Source organism: Camarhynchus parvulus, chromosome 1A, assembly GCF_901933205.1.
Source record: "Camarhynchus parvulus chromosome 1A, STF_HiC, whole genome shotgun sequence".
Lineage (NCBI taxonomy): Eukaryota > Metazoa > Chordata > Aves > Passeriformes > Thraupidae > Camarhynchus > Camarhynchus parvulus.
The window spans coordinates 63,622-75,913 of NC_044586.1; the positions used below are offsets into that span (position 1 = coordinate 63,622).

Consider the following 12,292-nt stretch of genomic DNA (forward strand, 5'->3'; position numbering starts at 1 on the left):
CCCTTTTCCTCATTCCCACATACACAGATTTGCTGCTGCTGAAAAAAAAGGCTTTAACGAGAAAATCTTTACCCACTATTTTTTCCTGTTGAAAGACTTTCCCTCACTCTTCTGTTTAAAGAAACCTAAACCACAGCTTAAATAATGCTTTAAAATTGCCTAGAGCTCCAACTTGAGACACAGAGCAGACAAGGAATTTCTTTAACAGTAGGGAATAAAAGCACTTAATTTAAATCAGCCCCATGCATTATTTTCCATCTTCCAAGGGCTAAATATGCGCACTCCTAATTAATCACTTTTAGCAACACCTCAAACTCACCAGTGTTATCCTATGAAACTGGGGGAAAGCAAACACCTCCGAGACGATGTGCTGCTGGACAACCACTTGTGATTTTTTTCTCTTCTTTGTGCTCAGTGCCATTGAGTCCCAGGCCACAGACGTAGGCAGATAACCACCAGCTCTCATAATTCAACAGTTTCTGGAGAAGCTGTGACAGGGCTATTGCAGAGGCAAATTTCACTGCCCTTTTTCTGAAGGCATTTATTGAGCAGTGAACCACTTCAAGCAGTGTTAAATGATCAGAACCATCCTAACAGCTCTCCCTGGCACAAAGATGTTGCTGAAATGACCAGAACCAGAGCTGACAGCTCCCCCTGGCACAAAGATGTTGCTGCCCACATGTGATGCACAAAGATATTGTAGCCACTCATGTAAATGAAGGCACAGCCTCAGTGCAGCTCAGCAGCTTGTGCTGAGCCACATGGGAGCAGAACACATTCTAGAAATTACACTGCCTTCATGGTGCAGCAAAACATGCTCCAGTTTGCACTTTAAAGAACAGCTTTTTCATTTGCATCTGTGATTTATTTTCAAACACACTCACAAGAGTGATACTTTAAAGGAAAATGAAGAAGTAGGCCACGTCAGCAAGCATGAATGATCTGAGCCTCCAGCTCTGGACCAATCTATCTTGCTGCAGTTAATATCCATATTTAACACTACAGTTGAAAGAGGAAATACTATTTTTAGCCATTACCTATTACTTTCATTCAGAGATTAAGTGCCACATACTATTACTGTATTTACAGAGCTGTTCACCAATCCCGACAGCTTCTAGACTACAAAAAAAATTAATTAAAGTAATTATACTGGCATGCCTTATTGTGGCTAGATTTTACAACTGTGATTCTGTTATACAAATTAAATGGAAGTGCCTCCAGAATGGAAGTGATAGGAGTTATGACTGCAACCCAAGGATCAGATTTTTTTAAGTGCTCCGGGTGTGATTTTCTTATGCACTGAAGATAGAGAATTTGGCTTAAAACAGACACATTTCCCTCACTGTCTCCCAAAGCCCTCTGGATATAAAAGTCTGGATACTGAAAAGAAAGACCTGAAAATCTAGCAATTAACTCTGGACCCTAAATACAAGCTAGAAGTATTCAAAATCTGGCTATGTCTTGGGTGATGAGTAAGTACTTACAGAAATTCTTCTTAAACTCTGCTCTGCAATGTCTTTTTTACTGAGTTCCACTGGAACTGTGTCTTAGTTCCATATTCCTTCCAGAGTTTTCCCTTAATTCGATTATTAATAAGTAACAGTGAGATGAAGCATGAAGTCACTCTATCAGCAATGTATATTATAGACATGAAATCCCTGTCAATACATGTTTCATAATAAGCCACTTATCACTAGTCTACCACAGAGGAGCTAGATTTATACAGGGTATTCACCCGACTCCTAGAATGAAGCTTTAGCTCTGCTTTGGCTACGAGAGAAGTTTCAGACAAAGAACAGTTTCGCCAGGCAGTACCACAGCTCTACATTCAACTACCTACAAGATGCCAAGTGGGTCCATTATTCTACAGCTGGCCTATAGTGAAGTATTCCTATAATTAAAGTTGTAAGAAAGCTGCCTAATCATCACCTAATAATCGTCTTTTCCTAAGAGCTAACAGGTGCAACAGACAGAAGAAATGACAAGAATTTATTTTAAATGAAGCATCAAAATTTAGCTTTAGACCTATCTTCTATTATTCATCAACGTGCTAGTAAATGCAAAACCTAATTGTTTCCTGCAATCTACCATGACTTGCTTACAAGTATGATGCCAGCTGGAAATGATAAGCGTCAGGAAAGCTAAACAATTTTCTTTAACCTTTTTTAAAGGCTGTTCTCTCTTGTTGCTTCTGCAATATCAAAGCACAGGCACACATCCAGCCTAATGCATTCCTGAAGAAAACGAAGACACCGGACCTTTACCAATGATCACTTTCAAGCTGCCGAAACTAACAACGACCGCGTACACACACACACTGAAACGGACGAGCCCATCTCCTGCATGAGCCATCGGAGACTGTGCATTTCAGGGTGGAAACATGCAAAATCATTCTGCAAGAACATTTTACTCATGCATGGAGGTCTTACTCGCGTAAATAAAGCTTACAGCAGTCAGAGCACAGGAATCACATCTACAGCCAAGTCCAGTTACCTGAGACGGCTATGACTGACTGGAAGAGAAGGAGAGCAGTGTCTGCACAAACCCTGAAGGGAGTAAAACCTGCGAGCCCGAGCTCCAGCATCCCCAGACACCTTCCCAAAGGCTGCCAGGGCTGCGTCTCACCCACCGCAGCTCACAGCCACGAACAAAGCCAGGAGACCCGCGCCCAGGCTCTCACCAGAGCCGCGACCCTCGGCCGCCGCCCGGCCCGGGGGCGCTGGGAGCCGCAGCCCCCAGCACCGCAGCCCGCGTCCGCCCGGCGGGGGCCGAGCACAGCCCCACGGCCCCTGCGCGCAGCTCTGCAGGGCGAGCCCCGGCCGGCTGGAGCCGCATCCCCCGCTTCCCCGGAGCGCCCGACCCGCACTCACCGCGCCCCTGAGGGCAGAGCAGGCGGCGAGGCCCGGCCCGGCCCGGCCCGGCGGGTCGGGGGCCGCTGAGTGGCCGCGACCCCTCACGGAGCTCCGCCCGGGCAGCGGCTGGCGCACAATGCGCGGCCGCGGAGCCACGCCGGCGGGGCGGGGCGGGGCGGGGCGGGGCGGCCCCGCGGGGCGGAACCGGGCTGCGAACCAGCGCCCGGAGCCGCCCGAGCCCGGCCCGGCCATCGGGGGCACCCCCAGCCCCGGAGCGGGTCGCGGCGGGTGCGGCGCCACGGCCGGCCCGGCTCTGCTGCGCCTGCCGTGCGGCCCCGGTGTGTCCTGCGGAACAAGCCCGGCCAACGGGCCCCTCCCCGGCCCCAGCCCCAGCCCAACAAGGAATAGCGACCGGGCAGCGACACACAGACACAAGAAAGGTGCAGGTGTAGGTGTAGGCAGCAGCGCATTCACGCGTGCCAAGGAGAAATGATGCTGCTCCAGGTGCTCCAGTGCGGGAGAAGCTGGGAGGCCACTAGGAAGCATCACACCCTTCTTCCGTTGGCACACGGAGCCGGTATGCAGCGGTGCCGGCGAGGGTTGTGCTGGGGCTGGCCGGAGTGGGCTCCACGGCCCCTGTATCATCCCAAACCGGTGCTTTGGGCGCAGCTGGAAGGGGTAGTTTGGATCTATGTGATTTTAGGTACACCTTGCAAGGGTTCAAACCAAAGGAAGTTTTATAAAATCAATTCCACCTTGACTCGTTTGGGCTATCTGGCAGGCACTGGTCTCACACCTGCTTCAGCTGCCCTGCTTGAGGGAATGACAGCGCCAATATGCAAGTTCAAATGACAGCTGTGTTTGCATGTTACTGCCACTATATCTGTCACAGTACCATGGGTTTCAACCTACACAGTCTCAGGGACTGCTCACGCTTCAGAGTCTTCCAGTGGGAGCTGGACATCACCATTTACTGGAACTATTTGATCCAGTTTGCATTCCAACTAGAAGGACTTTAAATGGTGATGGTATATCAAGGAACTAAACTTCTGTTAGGAACCTCTTATGGCATCAGAGCCTCACTTTGCTGGATTAATTTGTGCTTATGCTAGGTAGGTGAAATACCACCCCAATATGGTGTCTTGGTGTGAGAAATACTTGGTTTTCACTAAATATTTAGTTTTGACTAGATGCCATAGCATCTAGCTGATAAATATTTTGCAAAATAGCTGCAATAGCTAAAACATCAAGATGAACGTAAGGTTACTTACAATTGGGTAATTTTTGAGTGAAGCATTCTTTAGGAAGATCTGAAATTTTTCATCCCAGTCCGTGAGTTTGCCTTGAGAATACACAGTGCACCTGAGGGCTGAAGATGTTTGTCCAGAATGCCAGGGACCCAAAGCCCTGCTTTCATTCAGATGCTGAATTTGCAGGCAGGTCTCACACAGCGTCTGTAGGAACAAAACTACAAATAGTGATTGGCTGCTTGAAGGAGGATCCATCTCTGTCTTTTCTTTGCAACTATTAATTTTGGTGTAAATTGCTCACTATGAGCTGGGCAAAGGAACAGGCTCTTGCCCCGTGAGCTTCCTGTTGGACATGAGGAAACTGCACAGTGGCAGCGTGAATCCCATGAGTCCCTAGCACAAGGAATCTACCCAAGAAGCTATTGCTGCCCTCTCACCCCATTGCCACCCAGGCAGGGCCTCTGGAGAGAGGGTCCCTTTTCCTCACGCTGCACACAGCGCTGCCCCCTTGTCCTTGCATTTCCCAAAGCTCCCTCGTGTTCCACACTGTCCCTGCCTCTCCCTGGGCAGCAGGAATTGGGGCTCTGCCAGCCAGGACATTGTCTCATCACCTCCTCTGATAAAAACAAACTAACAAACCAAAACCAACCAACCAACAACAAAAGGAACCAAATCAAAACGAACAAAAGATAATAACTTGAATTTTGAAGTGTTGCAGGAGGTAAAAGCTGTTTCTGCAGTTCTCTGCTGCACATACTGATGCAAGTAGTTTTTTGCTGTCATGCTCTTGCCCTTCCAAATCTGTCACTGACTCAGGTCCAGGGGATTGCTTATAGGATTTCTCTGGGCATCTTTCTAAGATTTTAGGTGATTCATAAATTTGGACTGCTGTTGGCCTTGCTGCTAAGGGGTTGCCACTTTCCATGCCAGTGTTGCTTGCATTTCCCTGATTACAAAAAGGGATTCTTACATCTCATATCATTAAAAGTTTAAGTGCTAGTGGTCTCTTCAGCTAAAGAGTCCACATGCATCATTTGCAGGGATTTCAACTTTCTACAAAAATACTTTAATATTTTTCATTTTATATTTTTCATTTGATTTTGAACAATTTGTTTATTGCTGCTGAGGCTCTTCCTTAAGGGTGTCCGTTCTCTTCTTTAAGTACTGTTTTTAAGTACTTTTTAAAGTACTGTTTTACCCTGAAGAACAAACTTACAGTAGCCCTATAAAATAGTTTTAAATATTAATAGCAGTGTGCTAGTAATGGCATAGGGAATGTTAATATCTTCTTTAAAATCCATTCACCAAAAGTACCTCAATAAATAACATTATTACTCTGATACTAGACTAAAAGCAATGAAATCATAAATCCTTACATATTTGCTGTTTGTTGAAACAATTCTTTCAAAAAATTACCATAGAAGATCTGAAATTTCTGTAAGGCTTCAATAGCATATCCTATTTGTCTTTGAACAGACACTACTTTTTCCAAATTAAAAAACAGTGTTATTTTTACTCTCAATGTATCCAGATTTATTGCTCCCATAATAACTGGCTGCCCAGAACTGTTCAGATCTGTTCTACCTCATTTATCCTTTGGCTAACACTTGTTTGCAGCAGCACCTGTAGCTGACCTTTCTCCAACAGCAAATATAAATCTTATCTATTTGAAGGTTACAAGTTTTTTGAGCTTAAGCTGCTGGCATCTGCTGGCTCCATGAAGCAGTGAGGCATCAACACAGACACCTTGGAACAACTCACTGTGAGGGAGAGGAGAAATAATGGAAGACTGAGAAAATTCCAGCTGTTCATGAACATTACTTCCTTCAGGAAGGAGCTGAAGACCTGGGATGATGTAAAACCCAGAATGCCAGTAGGTAGCTCACTACTCCATCAAGATCCAAAGTGTGTAGGTTTCATATTTTCAGAAGGCCAAGTCCTATCCATGCAGATAAGCATATACAGAGATAGGAATGTGGCATTCCTGTCTAAAGGACAACTTTGCCGTCATGAACGACTCAGCTTCCTGGTCAAAACATCAGGACATTTGCAAAGAACAGCTCTGGGTGAGAGACACACCCTTGTTAATAAGGTGGGCTTTTTGTGCTGATATGCTGAGGAGAGAAGTTCACAGAAATTTAAGATAAAAATGCTTATCAGTACAAAAAAATGAACAACCTACCCAAATAACTGAAGGAAAGGCCTGTGTGTCACTAGAAACGCTGCCTGTGTAATTTGGTTTCTTTGGAGAAGGCCTTTGCTCCATATTATTACCATTATCCAGCAGCCAAAACATACACAATTACATGTATAACCTTCCTGCTCTTATCTAATCTGGGTTTTCCAACCTCCTTTTAGCTTTGTAATTGAAACATCTTCCAAGTGGCTGGCTCTGCGGCCTCCTACATGCTGAATGAAAACCCACCTGCCAGGAGGATGGCCTTTGTGTTTGCACCTTTGGGTGGACCCCTGAAAATCAGAGTCACTTGGGAGTCCCCAAGGAAAGGAGTGAAAGATACTCATTTTAGAAGCCACCCTGGAGCAGCAGCTGGAAGTTGGCTGCATGGAGCATTGAAGATAAATGAGGTGCAAAAGCATCCCAAGAGCAGCAGCCAGAGATGAATGAGGTGGGTGGGAACACCTGTAGGGCATTTGCTAGCTCCCACCTGCTCCTGGTGGGAATCCTGCACCTAGGCCTCAGGCACGTGTTGTACCTGCTCTTCACACACAAAAAGCAAGGTGTGTTCTAAAGGCTCCTTAGAGCTTCTTTCCTCTGCACTAGAGATGTTATCTGTGCCACATGCTGCTCCAATAAATACCTTTGTGTAATGAATAATGTGGAGGGGAAGATTCCGTGATGTAGAAGACTGGTCAGAACAGCTACAAATCCACTGAAGAGTTTCAAAGCGATTTGTATAACATTTTTCAAGTTCATCTGTGTACTATTCATGTGGGGTTTTTTTTTGGTTTTTTTTTCCCTGTGGGAAGTACCTGTTTTCTCTTTACTGTGGCTCTTTCTCCCAGTTCAAGATGGTTTGTGCCCCAAGAGATGCCAGTGGAACAGAGATGGAGAGGAGAAAAACCACACAAGGAAAGGTTCACACACTTCATGTGACCACTTCTCCAGGCACCTGCCAGTGCCCTCTACCCCTCGGGACAGAGGAAAGCATACCCCACCCCAAAATATTGCAAAACGAGAAGAAACATTTTGGGGAGGCAGGTTCTCAGTGTTTGAGGTGCACAATACGTGATGGAGGAGATCATTAGGTGTCAATGCTGTGCAAAGATCAAGGCCCTCAGAGCAGATCTGCAGAGACCAGGCACAGAGGATGGAAAAGCACTTTATGGTGAGCTCATGACCCACTTCCATGATTTTCCAAAAATTTTGGTAACCAGAGAACAAAGTGTCATTTACTACTAAAAATTATTGTCAATCCAGTCAGATTGCTAATTCATTTCATGAAAATCACCAGATTGTGTGATGGAATTCCAGACTAGACCTAGCTTTTATAGAAATCTGTTGGCCTTTTCTTTCACAGGGAACTCCTCAAAGACAATCTAGCAGGTGTTCAAATTTAGTCTTCCCTATATCAAAAACCTGACTTGCTGACTTTTTAGATCAGACGATGACAAGTGTCTAGGAGTCACTTGGATAAAGGAATAATTGAAGAGGCTTATAAACAAATCTCTCCCTATTCATTGTGTCCTAGAAAAGCAGACCATTGCTCTCAAGCTGTCTTTTAGGGGTTTTTGGTGGGTTGCAGCTATGCACACTCAGCTCTCTAAGATATTTTCTCTGACATAAGCAGAGCTTGGAGGATGCTCACAGCTCTGCTCAGCAGCCTTTCATTTTTCCACTATGCTGCAAATTGCTGCTTTGCTGCTGCTTCCTCTGCTTTACCCCAGCACACAAACATCTCTCTCCCTCGGCCAGATTCCATTGCTCCCTAAGGGAAGGAGCATCCTCTCTTTTTTCAGAGACCTCTGTACATACCTACTCTCCTCTCACAGGGAGATAGCCTACAAAGCAAGGACAATCAAATACAGAGTGTCACACAGAGCTGTCACTCTCAGCGTGCAGATGGCAATAATATTTGTTACTCACTGGTCACCACGTGAGCTGGGACATGGCTTGACTTTCCAGCCTGTGCTTGTGGCAGCTTCCAGGACAGCAGGAGCACCAGGAAACTCCTTTTGGAGCCTCATTAATACCCACAGGCAGGCCAGAGGGCATCACCCATCAAGGCTACAGGGCAGGAACAACGGATGTGCTGCAGATGAAGATAAAAAGAAAGGACATCATCAGATCCTCCCACAAGCTAGACTTAATGCATGAAGAGGAATTTGAAGCATCCCAAACTTGGAAAAAGGGCATTTCTAAAGAAAGCCACCTGCTTTGACAGTATTTTAGGGGTGGTGGGTGTTAGATTCAGAGTGTTGAGACATTGAATTTGTCAAAAGATTGGGAAGATGCTTCAGCCAAGAAGCCCCAAATATCTGTTGGGAACAGACTTCTTTTTCAGATCTGATGGAAGATATCAAAGGAGTCAGCTTTAAAATGGAATCACCCTATCTGCTGCCAGTAAATGTTCTGGGAGTGTGCTATAAAACTAAAACTAGACTTACTCTGTTAGATCTTGTTTTCTGTCACAGTGAGCATCAGATAGGGCTGCAGAATCACACACCAGCACAATCCTCATTTTTTCAGGAGGTTCCATAAACATATGGTCAGTCATTGTGTGTGTATGTGCTATGGATGCCAAAATAATTGTCAACAAAAGCCTGATGAGTGAAGAAGTAAAGAACAAGCTCTTCCTTGTTCTGCTAGCAGTTCAGGATTTCAGTACTTCACATTTTTTCTAGAAAGCACCTTCATTTAAGTTATGCTGTACTTGTGCATGAGAAAATAATTGCCACTCATGAATCCACATCTCAGGTATACTGTGGAGATCTCTGGAGCACCACCATGATAACTGCAAAGGGGGTAGAAGCTGTTCCACTTGCATGAGCTCTGTGTTGTCTGATGACCAGAGTAGTCAGGAATTGTCTTGTCTGTTGTCCCCATTAAAACAAACCATTGTCCATGAAAAGATCTTTCTGCCCGGGGAAAAGGTTCTTGCTCAGCCCCAGCAGTGCAATTTCTGCAAGGTGCCCTTGGAGCAGGGAGACACCAGAACCCAGCAGTGCTCCCCCAGCAGCCAGGAGTCCTTCCACACTGAGGAGGCTCCTCTGCAGCCCACGGAGAGAGCGCGTTACAGCCGTGTGTCAGCCAGGCAAGCTCAGCAGCGTCTGAGGAGAACCCCTGCAGCAGCCAGGGAGAAGCTGCCCCATTCCCTGGGATGGTGTGTGATGACCAGGAGACATTGAAGGACAAAACCTATGCAGTCCTGCAGGAAAGGCCTTCATCCTGTACGACCACCTCCACAAGCTGTCTCTTCTCAAAATGTATTTCTCCTACACAGGGACATTGTTAATGCAGGCAGCAAGCTCCTGGGACAAGCAAAGTGCTGTCACCTCCTGCCTCAGTGCCCATTTCATCCACTGTGCCTCCTGTGCGTGCGCAGCTTCCCAGCAAGAGGGCTTGGGCTGTATTTGGAAAGATGCAGTTAACTAGCTGTCTCCAGGCCCAGAGCAAGAAACCCTGTAACTAAATGAGGACAATTCATTCCAGGAAGTGGGCACACCCAAAATTGGCTGAAACCAGGGGCTTCTGTGAGTTCCACCTGTCTTGCTAGCTTTTTCCCCCTCAAACCACTAAATTAATTAAGAAAGCAAGGCAAAAAGCCTCAGCAGCACAAAACCTCACTGCATAAAATTATGCCTCACTCAGCAAAAAAAAGGAAGTGAGTAAAATAATGCAGGTGATTTATATCATTCCACTTGCTTTTCAAAGGGCTGTGTAAGCACCCTACAATTACTCATTTTTAACTCTACCTCACTACTGTTATGGGTTCTGTGAACTGTCTGGCTGAGGCACTGCTGGCCCCTGATATCCTCCCCAACCCTGCAGAGACCCTTCACAAAACCTCATTACAATGTGTATAACTTTGGTAATAAAATAAATTGCTTATCCACAATGGCATCACAGCTGGAACAATGAGCTGGGGGAATCCTGTGTGGAAAAGTGCTGACTCAGCTCTCACAACATCAAAATTCTGCATTTTGTAGCAGGTGGCCACAAAACATGGAGCCACAAGGTGAAGTTTGCACTCTTGTAACTTCCTCAGCCCACCGTACTGCGAACATCAGGGTATCAGCATTAGCCCCTGCCGCAGGGATGACACTGGGGAAGGACAAAACACTTGAACAAAGAAGAAAAACCTCTCTCTTAATCTTGCCATATATTCATTAAGTCACGCAGGTACCATCAAGCACACCTCTGGGCAAGCATGTGGAGCCAGAGGATTTGACTCTCAGTGAAACCAACAGTGGAGAACATACACATCCTTTTGAGCCCATTTTCACTTCTGAAACAGTGTTAAATAGCCCCACTCAAAACAAAAGTTCTCTTTTCCTGAGCTGCTTGGGCAGTAGATCACAACCTGTGTTATGGGAAGGGTAGCAGATATTTAGTTTTCCTCCACAAATCAGTCTTGTATATCACTCACGGGTGTTTCTGCACCTCCATCTGGACTTTGGGTGAGCACCCTCTAATGAGGCCTCTGCTAATGCTGTGCAGTTGTCAGGCATACATGAAAGAACTGATCAAAATCTTGGATTTCTTCTTGAGCTTTAACTGATGTTTTCCTTAATTAGAGCATTCTTTTGGTTTTTAATTCTTTTTTCCAAACGTCAAAGCTGGTTGCTTCAAAGGATCATTTCAGTCACCCCTGCAAGAGAGAAAATTGCTTAGAAAGATTAAAGGGAGCATGAGAGAGGGAGGTGCAGACTGACAGCACAGAACGAAATATTTAATGAATGCCTGATCCTACTCCCCCCACAGTGACTCTGCAGAGGAAATGGAGAGAACAAATAAGATTTTTGCATTTAAGACAGAATCATGACAATATACCAGAATAGTAAATGCAACTTTTGTGACATTCGTGAGAGACCTTTTGTGAAGTTCCTCTACTCCAATAAGGCAGATCCTGGCAGTTCCCTACTCAGGTATCATACTGCTGATACTCATTCCAGCTCAGAAGAGCTTCAGAAAAGCCAATTTTAATTCTTCATTCTCAGTTCTTTTCTTCTTTTTCACAGCAATTTAAGTTAAGCAGGATAGTCCTTAAATCACAATACCTCATCTTCTAAATAACACCACATAATGCATTAAAGCTTTTGGATAGAAATGTATTGTTTGACAATACAGTATTTCTAATATTTCCATGCTCTGCAGTTGCTCCAAGGTGTTTCTGTGTAGTGCATATTGACAGAGAAATGTGTACACATAGAAGAGTTCAGAAGAATGAACTCCAGCTGCATTATTGTGCACACATAAAAAACCACTAATCTTGTTTCAACCTAGGCTATAGTGAATATCCGTTGGGTGTTTTTAACAGCCAAAGCTGTGGACCTGATGTTTCAAACAGTCTGTAAACACAAATCTACTGACTTCAGTGGGACTCTGCATGGAAATAAGAATCTTTACACAGCACTGCACCATTCCATGCAGCTGATCCAGAAAGGAAAATTCACAGCAGCTTCCTTGAGCGTTCAGCCTAAGCTGCTTCCCTATTTGGAGCAATGCTCATGCTGCCTATGCAGCTCAGAACTAACAGAGGTTGCATTTTCTGGTGGGGAAGGGATGACTCAAAAACCTGGCTTTTTGTGCCAAATGCAGCCAATTTGATAAAACCTTCCTAAAAATGTTCAGCTTAAGTACTGTGAAGGACCGGTAAGGCACTAAACAGACCCAGACATCTCCTCAGTGGGTAGGAAAAACCTACCCACTTCTAAAAATCTTAGAAAACTTACCTGCACTGTATGAAACAAGTCTAAGAACCATGGGTATTTCTAGTCTAAGTGTGGTATTCTCCAAATACACAGCCTTCAGGAAAAGACAAATTCAATAGCAAAAATTAAAAGACTTAAAGATCATGGTCTCTCAACTCTCCCCTTTCCCATTTACAAGCCAGCAGTTTATCTGCCCATGACCACATTTCAAAGAAGCCAAAATAAGGTGTAAGGATGAAGTTTGTGACTTCAGGACCGGAAAGTCTGTCCTCATTCCATCACACACAAGTTAAGCAC

At 45.2% G+C, this 12,292-nt stretch overlaps 1 protein-coding gene across 6 annotated transcripts in view; it reads right to left on the bottom strand.

Moving 5' to 3' along the window:
- Positions 1-8,255, bottom strand: part of PRR5 (proline rich 5) — a 68,965-nt gene extending 60,710 nt beyond the window's left edge. Inside the window, exons 1-2 of one of the 6 annotated variants that reach the window (XM_030960011.1) lie at positions 8,208-8,255; positions 4,124-4,306 (exon numbers count right to left, since the gene is read on the bottom strand). The gene's annotated coding sequence lies outside the window, so the exon portion shown is untranslated. Of the gene's footprint in view, positions 1-2,448; positions 2,706-2,870; positions 3,005-4,123; positions 4,307-8,207 lie in introns of those variants that run through there. The other 5 variants (XM_030960007.1, XM_030960012.1, XM_030960006.1 and 2 more) reach the window with 5 other exon arrangements.
- Between the last annotated feature and the right edge of the window lie 4,037 nt (positions 8,256-12,292).